The 24,195-nt window shown below is 38.4% G+C and overlaps 1 long non-coding RNA gene across 1 annotated transcript; it reads left to right on the top strand.

The window, feature by feature from the left end:
- The first annotated feature begins 685 nt into the window (after positions 1-685).
- On the top strand, positions 686-14,483 carry LOC140923349 (uncharacterized). Its single transcript, XR_012164154.1, has 3 exons — positions 686-1,065; positions 9,273-9,325; positions 13,893-14,483. It is a non-coding gene; the product is annotated as an uncharacterized lncRNA (long non-coding RNA).
- Positions 14,484-24,195: the final 9,712 nt, after the last annotated feature.

Below are 24,195 nucleotides of genomic sequence, written 5' to 3'. Positions count from 1 at the left end.
ATCACTAATCGAAATTTGAACACAGGACCCCAGACTCACAACAGCCTCGATCCTCGAAGGTATATTTAATATATAGCATATCGTAAGATCGATAAAACATCAAAACTTGCTAAAATAACGTTTTTAGGGCAGGAAACGGTAAGAAAAAACCACAGAGACATCTCTTCATGAGGTATGTACACTTAAATGGCAGCTTATGTGCATTTTCACCGTTTTATCGACGCGATCTTATGATACATTCCTACATAAATCACGTCGTTTCTCATTCACAGGACTTAGATTCCTTCCACATCACAAATACGGCGAATAAGTTATTTCCGGTATTCCAGGGTTTAGTTCATTTCATTTCAAATCGCATGTTTATGTTCCAATATTCGCGCGCGCCGCGCAAACAACATATAAGACAATGTCCCTGTGAAATATCCCACCGCATCTAAAACTTTCTTTGCTGAAGAATACTACTTAGACAAATATTAGTCGGCTACTTGTTATTATCATACATCGATAACCTATTAAGAAGGAAAAGAAAAAGGAATCGTACCTGGAATTCGAAGCCATCGTTTTGTTCGTCTCCTGGAACGCAGCTTGGGGACGAGGCTGATGTAACTTTACGCGGGAATTATCAAGCTCGTACCCAGGCCTGAGCTTGGGAAAGCTGGGACGAACACGAAGAGCTTGTGTAGCGTTGCAGTTGTGTCCTCCGTTGCAGTTTGGTCCTCTCACCTATCAACCAATAGAATGGGGTTTTATTTCTTCCAATCAAAGTGCGTTGTGATCGTGTCTTCTTCATGTGACTTCCCAACTAGGGGAGGGCTGTAGTATGAGTTTTGTTCGTTTCAGTGTCCTGATCGTGTGGAAAACTTGTGTATGAAACAGTTTTGGAGCGTTTTCCCTGATGGGTTTTTGGAGAATTTTACAGAAGTTTGAGGTTTGTTCGAAACTTTCCTCGGTCAACGCATATTTTCATATGTTGGAGAGCTAGAAAGCCTGGGACAAGGATGAAAGCACAATCAGAGAGTTCGAAGAAGGACAGTAGCAACAAGAATGTATTTTCGAGCTTCTGAGGTAAGGTGTTATTTGCAATACTTTCAAAGGCGTTTTTATATAATGATTAGAGTCATGGTACAGATAAGCTCAAGCTAGGCTAGCTATAGTCTTGTTTTTATAGATCGCGAAGTTGTGAGCTTTTTTGATTTTGCATCAAATTGTAAGTTAAGTTACTGCTTAAGCTTTATTTACCGAACCGGGCTTGTAAAAATGACCGTAACAAGAAAAAACTGAAGCATTGTTCATGGGGATTTTGAAGTCTTCCTTTAGAAAATAATATATAAACACTTGATTTAGAAAATAATAACCTATTTCAAAGTTTAGGCTGAAGAGTTTCCTGTATCATGAGGGCCCTCAAATTAGCAAATTTAGGGATTAGTGTAGTCACTCACGCAGCAGACTGCGTGATTCCCTGAAAGTAGCAAAGAATAAAAATGTGGAAATTCAATGTGGATGTGTTTTGCTTTTGATTTGGAAGATGATGCTGTTAGACTTTTTTGGATCAAAATTCTGCAAGAAATGTGAACACAGTTTAGCCTGCTTGCAATTTTTTATTTGGTCAACTCTCTATGGATACCTCTGGGATCAGAAAAAAGGGTCTGTCTTAAAGAGGTCCGTCTTTTAGAGAATCATATAAAGGAAGTAGAGCGAAGTAGGGACCAGCTCTAGCTGTCCAATTTATGGTGTAGCAAGATGTCCGTCAAGGGATTTTGTATTTTAAAATTTAGAATGAGAGCTACAGTACTCCTGGACTTACTATCATGCTGAATTTCAATATATACAAATGTAGAAAGAGGTCTTTTTGTGGATGTGAGGGCACATATGTCCCTAGACTAAATTTCAAATACTTTCAATTAATATAGTTTCACGTTTTTGCATTTCTGTATTCAGACCATCGTTAACTGTGTTAATTTGTTGTCACTTAGTCTTCTGTCACTGTTTCAAGGCAAGGTTGCTTATTAGAATTTTGCCCTATCAGAGCCTCTAGAAGGTGGGTTTCAATACTACAGTTAAAATGTTAACCTGCAAAGAAGTGTTGATACCAATGGGGTTAATTTTTTCATAGTCACACATTGAATATGTTGTGGCCTGCTTAAGGCAGCACACAGAAACTTTAGGCATACAGTAAAACCCCATGACTCAGAACCTGGATTTTAAGAGCCTGTTAGGTGAAAATGAGCCAGTTAAGCCCCCCTTCTACACTGTATATAAGAACCTATTTAGCGTAAAATTTGAAACAGGTTCTTATCTAAATGGAAAAAATTCTGTACACTTAGGTAAATATCAGATAAGTCAGCATTCGGAATTTTCTTTGGAGACATAGGTGCCTTGTCACTCCAACTGAAATTTATATGCCAATGAGGTCAATGTTTTAGCTCCTTATCTGGTCATTTTTACATAACTTCTAATTTGGTAAGCAAATTTTTTTTTCTTGGGAGGGTGTCTGTACAAACTGTCGAGGCCACCACATTGTCACTGCATGACCATTGTGTGACATAGCATCTCTTGAGAGAGTTAAACATAAACTCATCTGAACATTGTACCCTTTTGAAAGACTTTCGTAACAAGAAAAATGAGTACCATTTTTAAATCGAGACTGTAACTTTTCAAATTCCACCATTATGATTAAAGTAAGCAAGTTAGCCATTCTAAGCAGGTAACAATAAGCGTTATTTTCACGCACCCCTGCCCCAATCCCTCTGCCCCCCGAAATAAAGTGTGACAGTATTACGTGACTGATTTGACCTAACCAGAAATTCCAAAAATTATTGTCGTTCTATGGGTCATAAAAAACTATTAATGAGCAGTACATTTCTCAATTCTGGTTCTTAAAACTAACAAAGCAAATTAAATTTAGGTTTCATTTTTGTTTGATATTGCATTTAAAGCCTTTCTAACTGTCCTAGTAAACATATATAGAAATTTTTTTTGGACGTGGTGATCTAGAATGAGCAAGGAATGGCATTTCATATGCAAAGCAAGAATTGCAATAAGATAAAAAGAGACATTGGTCATCACATTTTAAACGGTTTAAACTTCAACATAAAGCAATGACAAACCTCAAAGCAACCCATCCTACCATCGTTTGTAAAATGCACTGGAAAAAAGTGCCAATGATAGCTTGAGAGACATCTTTATTCAATGGATGTACACACACACAGACACACCCACACTAGAGCTCTACACACAGAGAGAGATTTGCAATCACGTTTTGGAAGGGAAAAAACTCATCAAAAGGTTTAAACTTCAACAAAAATTAAACTAAGAAAAACCACAAAAGGTACTCATCATAGCATCTTTTGAAGGAGACGATGAAAAAGCATATTAGGCTAGCTTCAAACACGTCTTCATTTAATCGCTGCCTTTGCTTAATGTGCTTTATAGTTAATAATTTATAGTGTTTATCACCATTACTAAAAACACAATGAAAATTTTCGGGGGAGTTTTCCCTTACATTTGTCTCATAGGTATTGATCTGAAATAAGGTCTAGGGTCAGGATTTGGAGAGCAAAACAACACAGTCCCCCAGCATGAGGTCCCAGGAATACTCCCCCCCCCCCGGATTTGTCAGTAGTTAATAATAATCATTAACTACTAACTTATTATTGATAGCGTACATTTTGTGAACAGAAAATCCCGGAGGGGAACTGCCTTACATTTGCCTAATAGGTATTGGTCTGAAATAGGTCTAGGGTCAGGATTTGAAGAGTAGACGTCACACCCCGACCAGGAATTGCTAGAAATACACACGGGAGAAAAAATTGAAGGCATTTTATGAACTGGGCCCGCCTTTTGGCAAGCCAGTTAATAATAAGCTGACCCACTATATACTCTTAGCTGTATTGCATTTTTTTTCTTAAGAACCTAAATAGCCTTAACTTGTGCTAACTACACGTATATGTACCATTTCTATAAGAACCTTTTTAGGCTAACTCTGTCTCGAATATAAAACGCAAAAACATTGTCCACAAAATTTGAAAGGTGCTAAAACCGACACCAGAAGCCTATTACCCTCTGAAGCTTTCTGTAAACTAGCTTACAAATCACGTCTAACCAAAGCACTTCTATCCCTTGTAAAAGTTAGGAAAAATGACTGGCAGACTGCAACTCTTGTGACTTTGACACAATTGATTGGGGTAAGTCATGTACCCTTGCTTTTCTATATACCAACGAATCTAAATTACGTGTTTTTCAATTTAAATTTCTGCATAGAAAATTGGCAACAAACTGTTTCCTTTTAAAAACTGGAATCAAATCTAATGATCAATGCAATTTCTGCGAAGAAAGCTCGGAAACTCTTTTGCACCTCTTTTGAGAATGTCCTTTGGTTAAATCCTTTTGGAATGAAATTGGTAACTGGATGAAAAACAGCTCTTGCTTTCTTAACGAAGAATTCTCTGTTTTGTCTTGCATAGGCCTAGTGAACGATACTACAAACCTACTTTTCCATCATGCACTTTTAATCACGAGGTATCACATCTATTTCTCCAAACAAAAAGGCCCTAACCCTTCATGGGAACTCTTTTTTCAAACCATTCTAAATTGTCTTGATTATGAAAGAAGTTATGCCATTAAAACTGGGATTTTAAGAAAATTCAATGCAAAATGGGGAGCATTTATCTGGGAAAATGATCTTTACTCTTTATTTCCTTTGTCGAGATGTGTAGAGAACAGCAATCACGCTAACTCTCTAGAGGCTCTTTTGATGTTCCTAGGCGGATAATCAGTAAATGTGTGTAGTGCGTGTGTGTGCATGTGTGTGTGTGGGTGCGCATGAGTATGCAAGAACTACTTAATAAGTTACTTTGGCTACTCTGTATTATAGATCTGGATTGTTTAAGTAATTAGTGTATAGTAGCAATGTAATCATTTATTTATATGCTTTGTAAGTAATGTAAATCAGTGATGCAAATAAATAAATTTTTAAAAAAAACGTGGAAAAAATCTAGGTTCTTATTCATGGGGGCAGTATACATTGCCATTCTTAGAGTTACCAATGTTGTGAACTGTCATGCTGTACCGCCAGCTCCTATATCCATCCAAGACATGTGATCCTTGAGTCACTATGTATCAGATAAACAAGGGTAAACAAGGTGTATTATGGGTAGTGTGAAAGAGGCAGATAAAAAGGACTTTGATATCAAACAATTATTTTTAAATAATGTACAAATGTAGCAACTGTGCCTGCAGGCTGAAGACCTTACACAAAATTAATGTACTCATACAGTGTACAACAAAAATCTACACTGCTTGGTTTGGTCTATTTTATGAAGAATAGTGCACTGCTGGAGCACCACATTTACAGCTGAATTATGCTAAAATGTAGATTTTTCAATAGGTGAGTTAGATAGAATCCACTCTCCTTTGCTGGTTAATATCCAGTATTAAATTCCTTTATTATCATCAGCTTTTTCTGAAAAAATTTGTGAAATTTTGTTTCTGTAACCTAGCCTCCCTCACAGTATTTTTAGGAGATTTGTATATCCTCCCTTCCCACAAAATGCCTGCGTACCCAACATCAACATTTCTGATTGCCATTTTTTATTCATGTGGTACATGTAACCAATCAACAATGAGAGGTGTTATGTTAATTTTTTCCAAACTTCTGCCTTAAGAGTTGTGGGCACTGTGTAGTGAGAAAAAAGCAATGTTACTCTACTAAGTGTGACAAACTCTTTTATGCAACTTTAATTTTTTGTTTCCTTTATGTAAAGTGGAATTATACATGTATTAACAGCAATTCTGCCAAATTTCATCAGGTTCTTATAATTGGATTTTGTTATTTTGTCATTTGTTAACACAGTCTATGAAAGTCAACAAGAGTACTGTATGTACAGTATGCCCAAAATGTGTGCAAGCACTGAGATCACCACATGATAAGACAAAGTGATGAAAACCGAATAAATTTGTTCTGACAATTTCTGGGCATTTTTCTCAGCTTGCTCTCAATTTTTTTCTTGAAAATTCCATTAATTAGCTTCAATGTTCTCTTGATAAAGATTATCAGGGTTCTTTTTAGTGCATGCAGCTTTATGTAATAGAAAATGTATGTGCTCAACTTCTTGTACTAAAAGCTTCAAGAAACTCTAACAAATTGAAAAAAAAAGGTAGAATCCATCAGAAAGGTGGAGGGGGGCGTAAGGGGGGGTCCGAAAACCGCAAAACCGCACAGAAATACGCCAAAAAACCGCAAACCGCATCGGTTTTTTTCCCGAATACCGAAACCGCGCATACATGTAGGCCACAATATGAAAGCTGATGTCAGCAAGACTTGTGATATATTCTGATAACATTGTGCGTTAGTATTAAACATACCATCATAACGATAACGATATATTGTACTACACTATTATACTCTATTTATAACCAAATGCCGAATATGCTGGTCATTTACTTGAACGAGTATTGATATCTCCCTTGACTTTAAAAAACTCTGCCACTGATCCTGTACATCTTACATTGGGTGACTGATTACTTTGGGCGACCCTGTGCTAGTTGTGGAACGCGGAATAAATGTTTCTTCTGGAATTGTGACCTTCTTGTCTCGAAAAGAGTTCACGTTCAGTGGAGAAGACGATTGTTAAAACGTACAGCTCTTCTGAAATTCTCCCCTTCCTTTCCTTCTTCATAGAAGAGTGCCACGCAATTAATTATTACGTCCTCTTCGCTTTCAGTTGCGACCTCGACGACCTCAGTTGCCATTGTCGCGCATTGAATCAAAGCAACGAGAACACGAGACTGTACGGCTGTACGAGTTAACATCCGGTGTCACAGTGATATGTGTATCCCGTGATATGTGCATCCCCGTACACATATCCTTAGTGATATGTGTATCCGGTCAGTGTAAAACGCAGTCTGCGGAATGTAGACTGCAGACTGCGGACCAGGGGTAAAATGCAGACTGGGTGTAAAATGCAGACTGCAGACCAAGAGTAAAACGCAGACCGGGGTAAAATGCAGAATAAAGACTGTAGACTTTTTTAAACATCTGTACTCCTTCTTCTCCAAATCGGTGAAATAGCTAGCCGGTATCAGTTACACACTTCGCTTGCTAGTCGAAGTGCATTGCCCATTCGCCTGAAGTTTCAATGAACATCCGAACAGCTTAAGTCTGCGTACCTTGATTTGCAATACTTTCATAGAAGGTCATCCAAATTTCCTGCAGAACATCTTTCTTTGATGTTGGAATGATTTACTCCCTTTTTTATCGCCATAATTCTTCCTGTATAGTATTTTGGGTCAGCAGCTTTCATTTAAGCGTAAACATCATGGTTGTACCAGTTGACAGTCCCTGGTCACGTATATCGAAAACTTCGCATCCAAAGTTGAAGTGTGAAGTCTCTCGGACGGAAAAAAGGTTCAAGATTGCGATTATGTTTTCGGGTCGTCGACGACGTTCCAGAGAAGAAAGGAATGGATTTGTGAAAGCAGATGTCGTCAAGTAAGTGTTCGTTTACATGTATTTGCGGGATTTTTTTGCCCTTGAACCCTTCCACGACTACAGTTTATGCTCGGTCTGCATTTTACCCCGGTCTGCGTTTTACTCTTGGTCTGCAGTCTGCATTTTACACACACATTCTTCATTTTACCCCTGGTCCGCAGTCTGCAGTCCGCAGTCCGCAGTCTGCGTTTTACACTGACCGTATGTGTATCCCTCCAATATGGCTGCCAGTGAAATGTGTATCCCCTACCCCCCACCCCTCCAAACAACTGACGGTTTTATTTCTGTTGTTTTTGTGAATTTTGCGAATCATCGTCAAAGGGAGTACAAATGATTCAAGATTACGAGCAATACAATCGACAAAAGAGCAACGATTCAAGACAAAATAATCGCAAAGCTGTCTCTGGCGAGTTTACTTCTTCGTGGGCCGCAATGTTGATGTAAACATTCGTTCTCGCTCCTCTCCTTGTACAACGTGATTATAATTTATATGTCACTAGTCGCGTTAAATAAGTATGACTGACAAAATTTCATTCAGCAAGGGATAACTCGAAAAGTCAAAAAATAGAGAGGGGATACACATATGTCTGCGCTGGTCCAGTGATATGTGTATCCCCCCGTGCAAGCACCATAATAATCCACCTTTTAAGTTGTTTGATTCCTGTAAACCTAGTTGTATTACTAGTTGTTCTGATAGATTATATGGACGATATTTCCTTTAGCAAGAGGGGAAAAAACAGGGGATACACATATCTCTTCGCCCGGTCAGTGATATTTGTATCCCTTCTGCGAGCGCCACAATATTCCACCTTTGCATGTTGTTTGATTCCCGCTGTCTTAACCTTAGCTGTGTTACTACTTATGTTAGATGATATCGACGACATTTCCTTTAGCAAGAGAAGATATTTCCTTATTGTGTCGTGGATGAGCATCAGTGTTTATTGTATCCCCACCCGGGATACACATATCACCAGGATATGTGTATAGGGATACACATATCACGGGAATACACATATCACTGTGACACCGGCATGGAATTTCACGAAGTCGACGCATCATTGGCCAAAACGGTTAATCACATTAAGTATTAACTGGAAAAGGCCGTAATTGCAAACTACAGAGTTAAATTGTAAGCTGATATAATGAACCCTGATGCGTTGTAAAACCAAACACTTGGCTAGCGCTTGCAAAACAACCGGATGTCGACCGTTCAAAAGAGTGTTATCACCGCAGACACTTTTTTTTTCACCGAAAACCGCGACTTAAAGGTTGTAATAACCGCAAACCGCTTAGTGTTTTGAAACCGTAATACCGCGAGTTAAAATAAAAATTACCGCAAAACCGCACCAAAAATAACGCAAAACCGCATCACCGCAAACCCTTACGCCCCCCTCAAGGAGATCTGTGCAATTCACTAAGAATAAAGTTGTTCGGATTGGAGGGGGAAACATTCAAATCACACAACAAAGTAAACTTCAACGACAAAGTCCAGACACATGGGCTTCTTATACTTCTTAATATACTTCTGAAGTTCAGAATTAAAAACAGACTTCTGCCAATTGCTGCTATTGTCCTGATATCACAAACTCACATCTTGTCATTATTTATCGTGAGGTTATCTTTGTTCATTTGTATAAATAATAAATTATACTACTTCTAGACACTCTCTGTAACTGTATAGGTACATGTAATAAAAGTTCTCTCGTCCGTGAATTTTAGAATGTTAATGAAAAAAAAACAATTCTTGAGTTATATTTTCTTTTTGTTTTCATTTTTTGTACAGGCATGAAAGAAAACCAGGGATTAAAAGAAGCAAACAAAGGCTTGGATTAGCTGGTAAGCTTTATTGATGTATTTTCCCTGTAATGCACTAGTGGTTAAATATTGTCCTTTGTGTAAATGTTGGTGTGTATGAAAATGCATTAGCAAAGGATACTAACATTCACTACTAGATAAAGTTATGGTAAAATGATTTATCACTCAGAATCTTGTACCAGCGTAATAAAACATCTTGGTAACTGTTGATTGTGTGCAAGAAGTATTTGGAAACTGTGCAAAATTTCCATGTGGTCACATGCAACAAAGAAGGTCTACCAGGAAGAAAATTGTGCATTTTTTCTGGAGACTGACTTTTCACAGAGGACACTTGTTGTCATTAAATTCTCAACAACATCAAAGCTCTCAGAGACTCTGCACAATTTTATGATTAGTGTGACAATAGCAGCCTGGCTTAATAAGGACAAACTCAGTCTTTAATGGCCGCCTCAAAGCTGCTACAAAAGCACCTGTTTTTTAGGCCAAGTGGCTTCCAACTACAGGCCTACCATGACACCTTTCCTTCTTTCTTTTTAAAAAAAAATGAAAATAAGAAAAATTTCATTGCACAATGGGCACTTAATAACTAGTGAAAGCCCAACAACATCAGCCAAAGCACTGAACGCAGAACATTTTGAACAAACAAAGTCAGCTGTTTCAAAAGGCAACGTGTTCAATGTCTAAGCAAGAAAAAAAAAGAGAAAAAACCCAATTATTCAACTGTCTCCTGCAATCATCAGGTATAGTCAAGCATAGTCTTTTAAATAGGCAGGTGGCTTTGACAACCAACCTGGGGCCCGTTTCTCAAATGCCCCGATAATTAAAGCTCTTGTTGTTTACATGCAAGATAGAGGTTTTAATAGTTTTACATCTAATGTGATAAAACTATCACTTAGTGAAACAAAATGAAGTAGTTTGCTGTCCAGGACCGGTGCCCTTATTCTTTTTATTTTGATTTGAATATTTGATTTCGGGCCCGAAAAGTTACCGGGACTTTCGAGAAACGGGCCACAGCTCTAGTGATCCTATTTTCAACTGGCTGAGACTTGTTAAGTGTTATGCATAGAGGTTGAGCCTTGCTAGATAGTGCAAGTGGGGTTTTGGTCGGCTGGCACTGTTGGGAATGACTGACCCTCTATTGCCTGAAGTCCATGGAGTTTCTCTGGAGAGGCTGCCAAATCCGGGGGTTGCAGGGCTACAGGAGCCTCTCTAGGTTGTGAGCTGTAGAATGGCTGTCTGCTCCTGCGAAGGATTCTTTCATCTTCTGTCTATACGTCATAGGATCGCATATCTGCTAGTTCTTCAATCTATTTCTGTTTTGAACCATGTCTGGCTCTTATCACGGGGAAGTGGCATTACTCTGACTGTCTCGCCTTTCACCAATGGCAAGAGCTGCTTGAAGATGGGTTCGCGTACATCGCCCAAACATGCGCTGAGCTGGCGAGGTGTTAAGCCCCTCCATTGGGGTGTTTCTTCAGCTTAGCAGAGAAAGATAATAACCAGCTCCTGATGTTTTGGCTTTAAGCTCTTAAGCCTTAAGCCTTAAGCCTTAAGCCTTAAGCCTTAAGCTCTTAAGCCTTAAGCTCTTTGCAGTCTCGACTGTGTTTTCTACTCGTCAATTGCTTTGGGGTTAGCCCTGGGAGCTGGTTACATGCTCAGTCCCAGATGACCACAAAAAGTTCTCAAATTGCCACTTAGCAATTCATTAGGTGCTCTATGTGTGACAAAATGTGTCTTAAGTTTCTTTGTGATGACAGTTCCTGTTTTGCTGTGTAACTAATCCATTTTGAAATACCCAGTGTAATAGTGTACTGTGCAGAGATAATTCTTGTCATCAAGAGTGAAGATGTCAGTGGCAACTTTCTCCCAGCCGGCCTTGATGTTAGCTAAGGGGTTGTTTGGTCTAGTTACTCTGGTTACTCTGAAGTGACATACAGACGTCACATTTCTGGATGTAGTAAGTGATTTCAGCATTCACGCCTGGCCAGTATACTGTCTCCCATGCTCTGCATAAACAGCCTAGCAACCCGATATGGGAGTCGTGTAGCTTCTGCTTGATCTTTTTCCTCAGGGTCTGCAGTATGATGCATCGCTTGCCCTTGAATATTACACCATCATGTACTGAGAGCTCATCTCAGATTTCAAAGAACTGTATTTCCTAGAATAATAGACGTCCCTTGATTAATTGCCTCCCTCGAATTAACACCCCCCTTTGACGGAAATACTTAAAATAATCGCCTCCTTCGAATAATCGCCCTCCCCTGCCCCTCTAACCATCTTCTCTTCCTTTTATCCCCCCCCTGTCAAATTGAAGTGCAATGAGATTCAGCAAAACTGATCAGTGACGATTCAAGCTCTGAAAATATTAGTCAAGGAACTAAATTTGGAACACTTTAAAAGCCCATGATCAGTTTATTTGGCATGATTATTTTTTGATTTAATGGAAAAAATAGAACAAAATATTTAGGACACGACTTCCAGTGAGCAATATTGAGATAATTGGCTCACTCAAATAATCACCTTCTTTCGAATAATTGCCCCCTTTTTGTGCGAAAAAAGAAATATTATTCAAGGAAATACAGTACTGGTGAATGGCGGCTGGTTATTCATCCTTTGTATCTGGGACGCCATCCAAGATTGCTTTCTTTACAAACTGTAGAGTTGGATCATAAGCCGTCTCTCTCTGAAGTTCGTTAAGTTGGTGGTCTGGAACAGGAAGAAAGTGAGTGGCATTTATGCACTCCACCTCTGATTTTGAGGCTGATCACTCATAGTCCTCTGAATAAGCTCTTGACAGGGTATCAGCTAGCAGCGTCTCCTTGCCAGGCTTGTAGCGTATTTCTTAGTCATATTGTTGAAGCCGCAACAGTAGGTGCTGTAGTCTCTTGAAAACTGATACCAGAGGCTTCTGCAAAATGGAGACTAATAGTTTGTGATGTGTCCAGAGGATGACTTTCCGAACATACACATGGTGGTGGTTGTGTTCCATGCCGAGGAGCCGAAGACCTGGGCCAGCAATTCCTTTCAAATCTGTGAGCACTTCCTTTCTGCCATTGAGGGTGCTCTGCTTGCATTGGCTGGCCTAGCTGCATCAGTACAAAGCCAAGTCCATCTCTAGATGCATCTCCTTAGCCTTCGTTTGGGTCACTCTTACTGAAGTACTTGAGTTCTGGTGCTTTGGAGACAGCATCTTTAGTTTTCTCAAAGCCATCTTCCCGTTCGTGAGTCCAATATCACTCAGCTTTCTTATGTTAGATGGCACAGTAGCTCACACAGTTCTGATAGGTCTTGTAGGAACTTAGACAGATACTTGACAAACCCAATGAATCTCTGCCGGTTACTCCATCTTAATAAGTGCTTTGACTTTTTTAGGATCTGCTTTAAGCCCATTCCTTGTCATTACATGCCCGGTGAATGACACTTCACTGCACTTCAAATGGAACTTCTTTTTGTTCAGCTTGATATTTCTCGCTCTGCAATGATTAAGGAGGTTCCTCAGATTTTGATCGTGCTCAAGGTCAGGCTTTTATCAGTGTCCCCCTGCCCAATGATGAGTAGAAGCACCTAATGAAATTAATTTGTAGACAGCAAGTTCTACCAACCTCTTCTAGTCCTGCTACAAGTGTTAGGTCGTCTGCAAATCCAAGCTTGGTAAGATCTTCGCATAGGTTGTCTTCTGCTCTGACTAGGCTGATTCAGTAGACCCCAATTATTTAGGCTGTCGAGGAACAGATGCAGAAAGTAGTTGGGCACAATAATGAAATAACAGGAGCAAGGGTGTAACCTCAGTACCCTGCTGTATCGTCAAAGAATGTGGTTTCTTCTCAGGACCAGTTGAGTTGCCCAGTTTCCTCATATAGTGACTTTGACTCAGCAGCAATTGGTTAAAGTTGAAGTGGAAGTGTGTCAGACATTGGGTACCTGCTTACGTGTTCAAGGCTTTCCTGCCTACGTTTTCCACCGCACCTTACCAATTAACGCCTTTATTATAGACTCGCTCTTATTTTGCCACAAAACATATTCAAGTTTAGCAAAAAATTTAACCCTTGGAAGGGCTAATGGAAGAAAGATGGCCATTGCTTTTTATTTCTTTTGTTCTCTTAATGGAACTCAAGTTCAGATGAATTTGAGAGGTTTCTTGATAGGCAATAAGTTCTGCTCTATTATATTGAATTCACGGCTGCTATGTTAGAAAAAATCTGAAACATCACACATACTGCAAGAGTAGTGTAGGATATTACAAGAGGCCGTACCTTACAGAAAGTTCTTTTTATAGGTCTTTACTTGAAAATTTTGATGTTTTTGGATCCCTAGTTGATTATGGGAGGTGGTCACTTGCAATGTAAAAGAGTTGGTGTCACATTATGTTATGGGGAAGGGAGGTAAGAGGCTGGGTATTTTGATTTTGTCAAACACAAAATGCAAGTTCCATGTTTACTACATTTAGTGGTGGGTCTAGAGGTGGGAATTTTCAGCCACAGGTGGATAAGTCACTTTTGTACCCCATTCTCAAATGCTTCAGCCCACCAACCCCATACTGCCAAATGAAGTATCGACAGGTCCTAATATTGATCCATTATCTTTGCAGATTTTGTACCTAAAGATGCTCTATTCAGAAGAGAGGTCAGGTTTTCCATGGACAGAACCCTGTCACAGAACAGTATTTTCACAAATTAAGGAACTAGAAAGAGAAAACAATTGCGTCATGATATTTGGTTCAGTAAATCAACGTTTTGTAGTATTGATATTAACATTAGGAAAGAGGATAAGGGTAGGGATCAAATCGTAAAGATCTGTAAGTGTTTAGTACTTGTCAGTACGATGGTAGGCAGTCAAAAGGAAAATAATTGTATCTTTACTTAAATGTTGGGCTCCTCATAAGAGTCAGGTAATTTCCAAAGATACACCTGGACTTTTTAACCAACTGTTATTAAATTGCTCCAAATTCAAGATGGTATTTTTTCTGAAAATAAATTTATGGGCGTGATTCCTCAAATTTCTGTCATTCATTGTTCATTATTAAATCAAGTGTCAAATAATTAACAAACTTAAGGCAAGAATTCATACGGCTGGGATATTTGCTCTCCTCACCATTTATCCTGGAAGAGACTTTACATGAAATGGTACTAATTGGGAAGGTAAATGCTAGGTGCTTTCCTTTTTTATTTGCTAGCATTTTTTACTTTTTTGAGACATTTTCCTGATATTTCACTCTGAAATTTGTATCCTACCCATAAATGTTAACCATAAAAAAATTCCCTATTATGGTTTATCATGGTATCTAGGATATAAAAGATATGGGAGTGTTATATAATGATTTATGGTAACTCCTACATGGAAACCTGGACCTAAGTCAGTTTTTAAGTTCTTACCTGTATTTCAAAACCTGGACCTTAGTAAGTTTTTAAGTTCTTACCTGTATTTCATTCAATAGGAATGTTACCCAAGCCCAAGTTAAATAAATAACTAGGTTTGAGGTTACCTAATAGTTCCAGGGTTGTCACTAAGATTTCAAGTTGCCGGGTAAATGCCACAAGTAGGCGGGGAATCAAACGGCTAGGGATTTCTTTTGATTCTATTTTTCTTCTATTTTTGTATGAAAGTAGCAGGGGACCACATTCATAGTAGCCGGATGAGATCCCCGGCCTCCCAGCTCTTAATGACATTCCAACTAATACACTGTAAACACGAACTATTATTATCATTATGTACTTGGGATGGATTCCTTCAATTTAGATCTTAGGCGGGGTTCTCCCTCGTCTTCAGTACATGGTATAAAGCAACTAAAATAAATGTGCAAAATTAAGTGCTCATTAGTATGGTCCGATTTTATTTTATAAATTGGTATTTTTTGTATAACGTCTCTTCAGCAGTTGTGCATGTGTTGCTATTATTTCTACGTATCACCGTCACAAAGGCTGGTGAAATCACGTACCAAACATATTGTATTAACTTACTGGGAAAATGGCATACAATGTATCACATACATTTTTTTTTTCAGCTATAAACTGAAAATTTAAAAGAAAATAGCATTCTTTGAATCAACAGATCTTGAACTTTTCCTGAATCAATTGTCCTCCTCTCATATTTACAGTATGTGGATGTTTGCCTATAGATGCAAACCTCTGGGGAGTGGTATCTCTATTGCACTTCCTTTTCTCTCAGGGTACAGGGGTATCAAGACATGGATGAGAAAGGAACGATTTTATATTAAGACTGACCCAGAGCCAGTTTTGTAATAGTTAATTAGCTGCTTTTATATTCATCTATAACTGGGGGTTTGACATTGCCTGTGGTGGATGGCCATTGTATTTATAACGAGTCCACCCACGCTTAAATAGGTCCCCCTGCATGCCCTGGTACTCTTCTTGACCATAGGCTGTAGGTTGGTGGGGAAGCTAAGTTAGCACTGTCTTTATAGGCCCCATTTATATGAAGAATAATTGTCCCGGGAAAAAGGTTCTCTCTTCCTTTAGCGATCAATTATCTGAGAATAAAACTGACCCCTTTGCCCAACCTAATAGCGCGCGCGCATGCTCTGATTGTCTAAAGCAGCGATCGCGCATGCGTTCAAAGTGTTCGTGTGGAGAAACGTTGACCCCCTACCATCGAAAGGGTGAGCGGTCTACGCTTGGCACCCTTATAGCCGAGTGAAATTTATAAAACGTTGACCCTCAGGGCGGCTAAAGAAGGAGAGTAACCCTTATACCCCGGACAACGTTTCTACATATAAGCGAGGCCTTAATTGGCTTAGCGGTAATAGGCATCGTGACGTGACCTGACCTAAATATTGACTTTCCCAGTTTATACTAGGAACAAACGGCCCTAGCGTTTGAATCAAAAACTGTTCATCTTCACTTAAGTAGTATAGTAAGGACCGAATTCAGTTCTTTTTGGGAAGAATCTCTTAAAGTAGGGAAGGCATACATTATCGGAAACGTGCATAGTCATGAAGACGAAGGCAAACTAGCTTTTTTAAAAAAAAATGTAATATACGCCCTTCCATATTTCCCATAATGCACCTTATTTGCCCCCAAAGATTTTGCATAACCTTTGTTTTCATTTCTCCTGGGTATTGCAGTCGTCCCAAGAGAAATTGAAAACAGTGGTTATGCAAAATTTTGGGGGGCAAATAAGGTGCATGCATTATGGAAAATGTGGAAGTGGAGCAGGAAACGTGATTTTTTACTCTTCATCCACCATTTGCACATCTCCCACACGCCTTGCTTGCCCTCCAAAGATTTTCCATAACCTTACACTTAATTTCCCCTGGGTATTACAGTCGTCCCAAAAGAAATTAAGGACTGCTTATGCAAAACAAGGTCTATTATAGAAGATGTGAAAATGGCTTGTTCTCCCTTTTAGCTTTTTTACCTTTTCTTTGTTTACGAAAAGGGCAAATTTGACAAGAATTTATAACATATTTATCACCCTAAACCTAATTAACACAGGATGATAAAAGAGGCATGTCGATAATTGGGAGTCTTACGAAAATGACATTTTGCGAAATTGGCAAATTTGGCAATTAAGGATTCATCAAAGGTCAGGCAAAAAATTTAAATGAGAACAGAAGAGGCCTATTGGCAGTTGGCGATTTTCACGAGAATGGCAAATTGGAGAAAATGGGGAAATGGGCAAGAATCTATCAAAGGTTTTGCAAAACCTCAAATGAGGTGACAAAGAGGGAAATCTTGACAAATGGCGATTATAAGAAAATGGCAAATTTTGGGCGAAAGAGAGAAATTTCGGCAAAAATGGTGAGTAGGCCAAAAAGTCTCTTGCCAGATCTTCACATAAGATGACAAAAAAGGGCATCTGGACAAATGGCGATTTATTTGGCAAGAATTTATAGGTTTGGCAAAAATTAAAACAAGATGACAAAAGAGGCATGTCGATAATTGTGGGTTTTACGAAAATGACAAAATTTTTTTCGCAATTGGCGAATTTGGATTCATCAAAGATCTGGCGAAAAGTTTAAATGAGACAGCAAAAGAGGCCTTCTTGGTTTGCAACCACGTGACAAGGCTACCATGTGGGGGGGGTCAATACAATAGTATTTTTCTCTAAGTATTAACACGAAAATAGAGTTAAGTTCCCAGAGGAGAGAAATGCTTTTTTTTCTTGAGCACCAGCATGGCCGCCGTGACGGCGAGTGCAAACCAGCAATATTGACAGATGACGATTTCACGAAATTAGCAAATTGAGAAAATGGGGAATCGGGCAAGAATTCATCAAAGGTTTGGCAAAAACTCAAATGAGGTTACAAAGAGGGAGATCTTGACAAATGGTGATTATAAAAAGAAAATGGCAAATGTAGGCGAAAAAGGAAAACAATTGGGCAAAAATGGAGAGTTCAAGGGTTTAGCCAACTACAAAGGGGTACCTTGACAAATGACAATTTTATCAAGTTTATAAATTTGGCAAAAATTGTTAAAAAGTTTGGCCAAAACTTGAGCAGGATGACAAAAGAGGCATGTCCATAATTGTGGGATTTACGAAAATGACATATTTTGCAAAATTCGCGAATTTGGCAAAGGAATCATGAAAGGTCTGTCAAAAAAAATTAAATGAGATAACAAAAGAGGCATATTGACAGTTGGCGATTTTCGCGAAAATGGCAAATTTGAGAAAACGAGGAATTGGGCAAGAATCCATCAAAGGTTTGGCAAAACCTCAATTGAGGTGTCAAAGAGGGGAATCTTGACAAATGGCTATTACAATAAGAAAATGGCAAATGTAGGCGAGAACGGCAAATTTCTGCAAAAATGGCGAGTGTGCCAAACATTCATCAAGGGTTTGGCCAAATATTCAAATAAGATAACATAAAAGGACATCTTGACAAATAGCGATTTACGAAAATGACAAATTTGGCAAAAATTTATTTAAGGTTGGCAAAAATTAAAACAAGATGACAAAAGAGGCATGTCGATAATTGTGGGTTTTACGAAAATGACATATTTTGCGAAACCGGCGAATTTGGCAAGGATTGAGACAATGAAACAACAAAACAGGCATATTGACAGTTGGCGATTTACACAAAAATGGCAAATTTGAGAAAATGGGGAATTGGGCAAGAATCCATCAACGGTCTGGCAAAACCTCATTTGAGGTGACAAAGAGGGGAATATTGAGAAAAGGTAGATTTCGACAAATATGGCAATGTGCCAAGAAAATCATCAAGGGTTTGGCCAAATATTCAAATGAGATGACAAAAAGGGGCATGTTGATAGGTGGCGATTTTTAGGACAATGACAAATTTTTCAAAGAAGGCGAATTTGGAAGGAAGTTATCAAAGGTTTGACAAAAATTTACAAAGAGATGACAAAAAGGGGCATCTTGACAAATGGCGATTATAACAAAAATGGTAAATTGGGCAACATTTCATTTAAGGTTTGCCAAAATTCAAATGAGATGACAAACGAGGCATGTCGATAATTGTGAGTTTTACGAAAATGACAAATGTTCGCCAATTCGGATTCATCAAAGGACTGGGAAAATTCCCTGTTGATAATTAGCAAGAATAGCAACTTTGGCTAAAATGGCGAATTTGGCAAGAACTTATCAAAGGTTTGGCAAAAATTTTGAACAAGATGACAAAAGAAGGATGTCGTTAATTGTGGGTTTTTACGAAAATGCCGTTTTTTGCGAAATCAAAAAATTTCTGGAAAAATCCATCAAAGGCTTGGCAAAGTTTAAATGAGACGGCAAAAACGGGCATCTTGTACAAAACGCGTTATTAATAAGAAAATGGCAAATATAGGCAATAAAGGCAAATTTCGTCGGTAAAAAAAATGCAGTGGCGAGTATGCCAAAAATTAATCAAGAGTTTGGCCAAATATTCAAATCAGATGACAAAACGTGGCATGTTGACAGCTGGCGATTTTTAGGAAAATAACAAATTTGGCAAGAAGTTATCAAAGGTTTGACAAAAGAGATGACAAAAAGGGGCATCTTGACAAATGGCGATTATAACAGAAATGGCAAATTTGGCAACAATACATTTAAGGTTTGCCAAAAATTAAATGAAATGACAAACAAGGCATGTTGACTGTTAGCGATTTTTACAAAAATGACAAATTTGGCGAAAGTAGCGAATTTGGCAAGAAGTAATGAATGGCTTGCCAAATGAGAAGGCGAAAAATGGCCTGTTGGTAATTAGAGATTTTTACAAGGATGGCAAATTTTTGCGAAAATGGCAAATTTGGGAAGAATATAACAGGACAGGTTTGAACAAAATTCAAATGAGATAACCAAAAAGGCTACCTTGACAATTACTTATTTTTCGAAAAAGGCAAATTTTTGCCAAAAATGGTGAATTTGACAAAGGTTAATCAAATGTTTAGCAAAAACTCATAAATGAGTTGACAAAAAGAAAGCATGTGAAAATTTGGGTACCAGTTGAGATTGAACCTCGTGTGGTCCCTGATCTAATGGTGCTGAAATGACAGAAAAATATCTGACAATCCACGTGACATTGTTATAAAGAAAAAATAAAGCATTTTTATTGTCGTTGACGAAGATAGGTCCTCTGACTGAAAAACTTCCAACAATGCATCGAGATGGAATTAACTAATTAAGAACACCGTACTAAAAGTAAGCTTGAACAAATGTGGCTATAGAAACGCTAGTAATTCCTGTAGTCATAGGTGCATCATAAGTAATCAACAAAACAATGTGTTTAGCTGTTTAAGTTTTGGCAGTAACCTGTGTACAGCCACCCTCTACCCTCAACAGAAAAACTCGATGAGGGAAAAGATCAATTTTTTTAAGCATCATTTTCGATTATGTTTCCCGCGAATTGAAACATAACTTACATATAGTATTTCCTTGTTTCCTGTTCTTGCTGATGGGGATGTGCTGCTGGGCGAGGTCGCATTTTCACGTCTAGATTAGCTATAATGAGGTTGAACATTATAATGGTGTCGCACATTTTTGAGTAGCAATTCAACGGAAGATTCGAGGTTGAAAAGTTGACTTTATAAGGTAGATGCATAGAAAGAAAGTGACTACATATATTGTGATCGCGTAAATTACATTTGTCAAAAAGTGGATAAGATAGCTTCTATAGGGTCCTCAGAATAGATAGTATAATAATGGGGTAGGGGTTCTGAGAGGTAATCAGCATACACCCAACAAAAATTATGTAAGTTTGTCAGTCAGGATTCAGAGAAAGATACTAGTCCAAAAAAGTAGAGACTTCCAAGTTATGGTTGACAGGACATTCACCCACCTTTAGAACATCAATGACATCACAGTGCAAATTAAACCGTCTGTGATTTAAAACAGTGAGATTTGCCGATTAACCTCATCTACAACCAATGAACGTACTCCTACAATGGTATAACCCTTTCCGTTTCGACCAACTGCACTGAACAAAGGCATCATTTGAAATAACATATGCGTGCCTGTTGATGGGCCTGTTGCAAAGTCTTATTTTGCGACATTTCAAACTATGGTGCTGTTTCGATACCACACTTTGCGTCATTGCAAAATACGGGGTGTTTAACTCTTCTGTTCTCAGCTTAAAAAATCACGTCCAGTCAGTTGACCCGATCGGCGTCAGAAAGTCATTGCTGGCAAAAAAAGGAGCACTTTACTGGGACCAAGGTTTGCGCTAACGCATAATGTGGTCTGGCAATTGTGACGTATTTTGCGTTAACTCAATCTGTGTTCTAGGTTTTAAGACCAAGGTTTGCGCCAAAAAAATATCGCAAACCGTGTCGAACGTAAAGAGTCACATTTTGAGATAAGTCGTTCCGTGTCCTTCCAAATAAACAGGGGAACCCAACGACGGTGTCCTCCCAAATACATTGAAAACCGCTCTTTTTAGGCTACCCAGAGTACAAATAGATTTGCAAGGGTTTCAGTGCTATATTACCGTAAAATTCCAAAAATAATCAGCGGGGCTTATATTTTTCAAAGGTCCTTTTTGAGGGGCTTATATTCGGAGGGAAATTTGCGTTTTAAAATCGGCTAGGCTTATACTTGGAGGGAAATTTGCGTCTCAAAATCGAGGGGGCTAGCTTATAGTTAGAAGGAAATTTATGTCAGTAATTTGCAGAAAGTTTTAACTTAAACTCGTCTTGAGGACTTAGACCTTTCTAAAACACAGCCATGCAAGTCGTCCAAGTATACTTTGTCTATATGGACCGAAGAAATCCAAGCCAAGAGTGAGGAGTAAACTACACAAACAGAAATAAACTGTGACACTTTCTGACTGCAATCATTTGAGGCTTGTGATGGATCTTTGGCAAAGACAAAAATTTATATATTTTTGTTTTGTTTTGTTTTGTATTTGAGGGCGATTGCCAAGTTCAAGACGCCCGGGGGGCTTATATCCGGAGGGACGATTTTACGGAGGATTTTTTGCGTTACAAATATGGGGGCTTATATTTGGAGGGGCTTAATTTCGGAATTTTACGGTATTTTCCCGAAAATTTAAGAGCTGATTAACGTATTACGAAAGTTAGAATTTTTCTGGTTCCTCTCTCCATCACATTTTCGAATCCGAAAATTTTAGGTTCCGTATTTTGTAAGAAATTTTTAGCCTTCCTCAAGTGATAGAAAATTCTAGGCAATATTTACTTCTATGAACAGCTATTTTACAGAAAATTATCGTTGGGTTCCCCTGAATAGTCAGTATTTTTTGTATTTTTTATAAGCCCCTCAAAAAGGACCTTTGAAAAATATAAGCCCCGCTGATTATTTTTGGAATTTTACGGTAATATAGCACTGAAACCCTTGCAAATCTATTTGTACTCTGGGTAGCCTAAAAAGAGCGGTTTTCAATGTATTTGGGAGGACACCGTCGTTGGGTTCCCCTGTTTATTTGGAAGGACACGGAACGACTTATCTCAAAATGTGACTCTTTACGTTCGACACGGTTTGCGATATTTTTTTGGCGCAAACCTTGGTCTTAAAACCTAGAACACAGATTGAGTTAACGCAAAATACGTCACAATTGCCAGACCACATTATGCGTTAGCGCAAACCTTGGTCCCAGTAAAGTGCTCCTTTTTTTGCCAGCAATGACTTTCTGACGCCGATCGGGTCAACTGACTGGACGTGATTTTTTAAGCTGAGAACAGAAGAGTTAAACACCCCGTATTTTGCAATGACGCAAAGTGTGGTATCGAAACAGCACCATAGTTTGAAATGTCGCAAAATAAGACTTTGCAACAGGCCCATCAACAGGCACGCATATGTTATTTCAAATGATGCCTTTGTTCAGTGCAGTTGGTCGAAACGGAAAGGGTTATACCATTGTAGGAGTACGTTCATTGGTTGTAGATGAGGTTAATCGGCAAATCTCACTGTTTTAAATCACAGACGGTTTAATTTGCACTGTGATGTCATTGATGTTCTAAAGGTGGGTGAATGTCCTGTCAACCATAACTTGGAAGTCTCTACTTTTTTGGACTAGTATCTTTCTCTGAATCCTGACTGACAAACTTACATAATTTTTGTTGGGTGTATGCTGATTACCTCTCAGAACCCCTACCCCATTATTATACTATCTATTCTGAGGACCCTATAGAAGCTATCTTATCCACTTTTTGACAAATGTAATTTACGCGATCACAATATATGTAGTCACTTTCTTTCTATGCATCTACCTTATAAAGTCAACTTTTCAACCTCGAATCTTCCGTTGAATTGCTACTCAAAAATGTGCGACACCATTATAATGTTCAACCTCATTATAGCTAATCTAGACGTGAAAATGCGACCTCGCCCAGCAGCACATCCCCATCAGCAAGAACAGGAAACAAGGAAATACTATATGTAAGTTATGTTTCAATTCGCGGGAAACATAATCGAAAATGATGCTTAAAAAAATTGATCTTTTCCCTCATCGAGTTTTTCTGTTGAGGGTAGAGGGTGGCTGTACACAGGTTACTGCCAAAACTTAAACAGCTAAACACATTGTTTTGTTGATTACTTATGATGCACCTATGACTACAGGAATTACTAGCGTTTCTATAGCCACATTTGTTCAAGCTTACTTTTAGTACGGTGTTCTTAATTAGTTAATTCCATCTCGATGCATTGTTGGAAGTTTTTCAGTCAGAGGACCTATCTTCGTCAACGACAATAAAAATGCTTTATTTTTTCTTTATAACAATGTCACGTGGATTGTCAGATATTTTTCTGTCATTTCAGCACCATTAGATCAGGGACCACACGAGGTTCAATCTCAACTGGTACCCAAATTTTCACATGCTTTCTTTTTGTCAACTCATTTATGAGTTTTTGCTAAACATTTGATTAACCTTTGTCAAATTCACCATTTTTGGCAAAAATTTGCCTTTTTCGAAAAATAAGTAATTGTCAAGGTAGCCTTTTTGGTTATCTCATTTGAATTTTGTTCAAACCTGTCCTGTTATATTCTTCCCAAATTTGCCATTTTCGCAAAAATTTGCCATCCTTGTAAAAATCTCTAATTACCAACAGGCCATTTTTCGCCTTCTCATTTGGCAAGCCATTCATTACTTCTTGCCAAATTCGCTACTTTCGCCAAATTTGTCATTTTTGTAAAAATCGCTAACAGTCAACATGCCTTGTTTGTCATTTCATTTAATTTTTGGCAAACCTTAAATGTATTGTTGCCAAATTTGCCATTTCTGTTATAATCGCCATTTGTCAAGATGCCCCTTTTTGTCATCTCTTTTGTCAAACCTTTGATAACTTCTTGCCAAATTTGTTATTTTCCTAAAAATCGCCAGCTGTCAACATGCCACGTTTTGTCATCTGATTTGAATATTTGGCCAAACTCTTGATTAATTTTTGGCATACTCGCCACTGCATTTTTTTTACCGACGAAATTTGCCTTTATTGCCTATATTTGCCATTTTCTTATTAATAACGCGTTTTGTACAAGATGCCCGTTT

The sequence above is a fragment of the Porites lutea genome, chromosome 13, assembly GCF_958299795.1.
Source record: "Porites lutea chromosome 13, jaPorLute2.1, whole genome shotgun sequence".
NCBI lineage: Eukaryota > Metazoa > Cnidaria > Anthozoa > Scleractinia > Poritidae > Porites > Porites lutea.
Note: the sequence above shows the minus strand (reverse complement) of the source record. Positions and strands in the feature narration are given on the sequence as shown.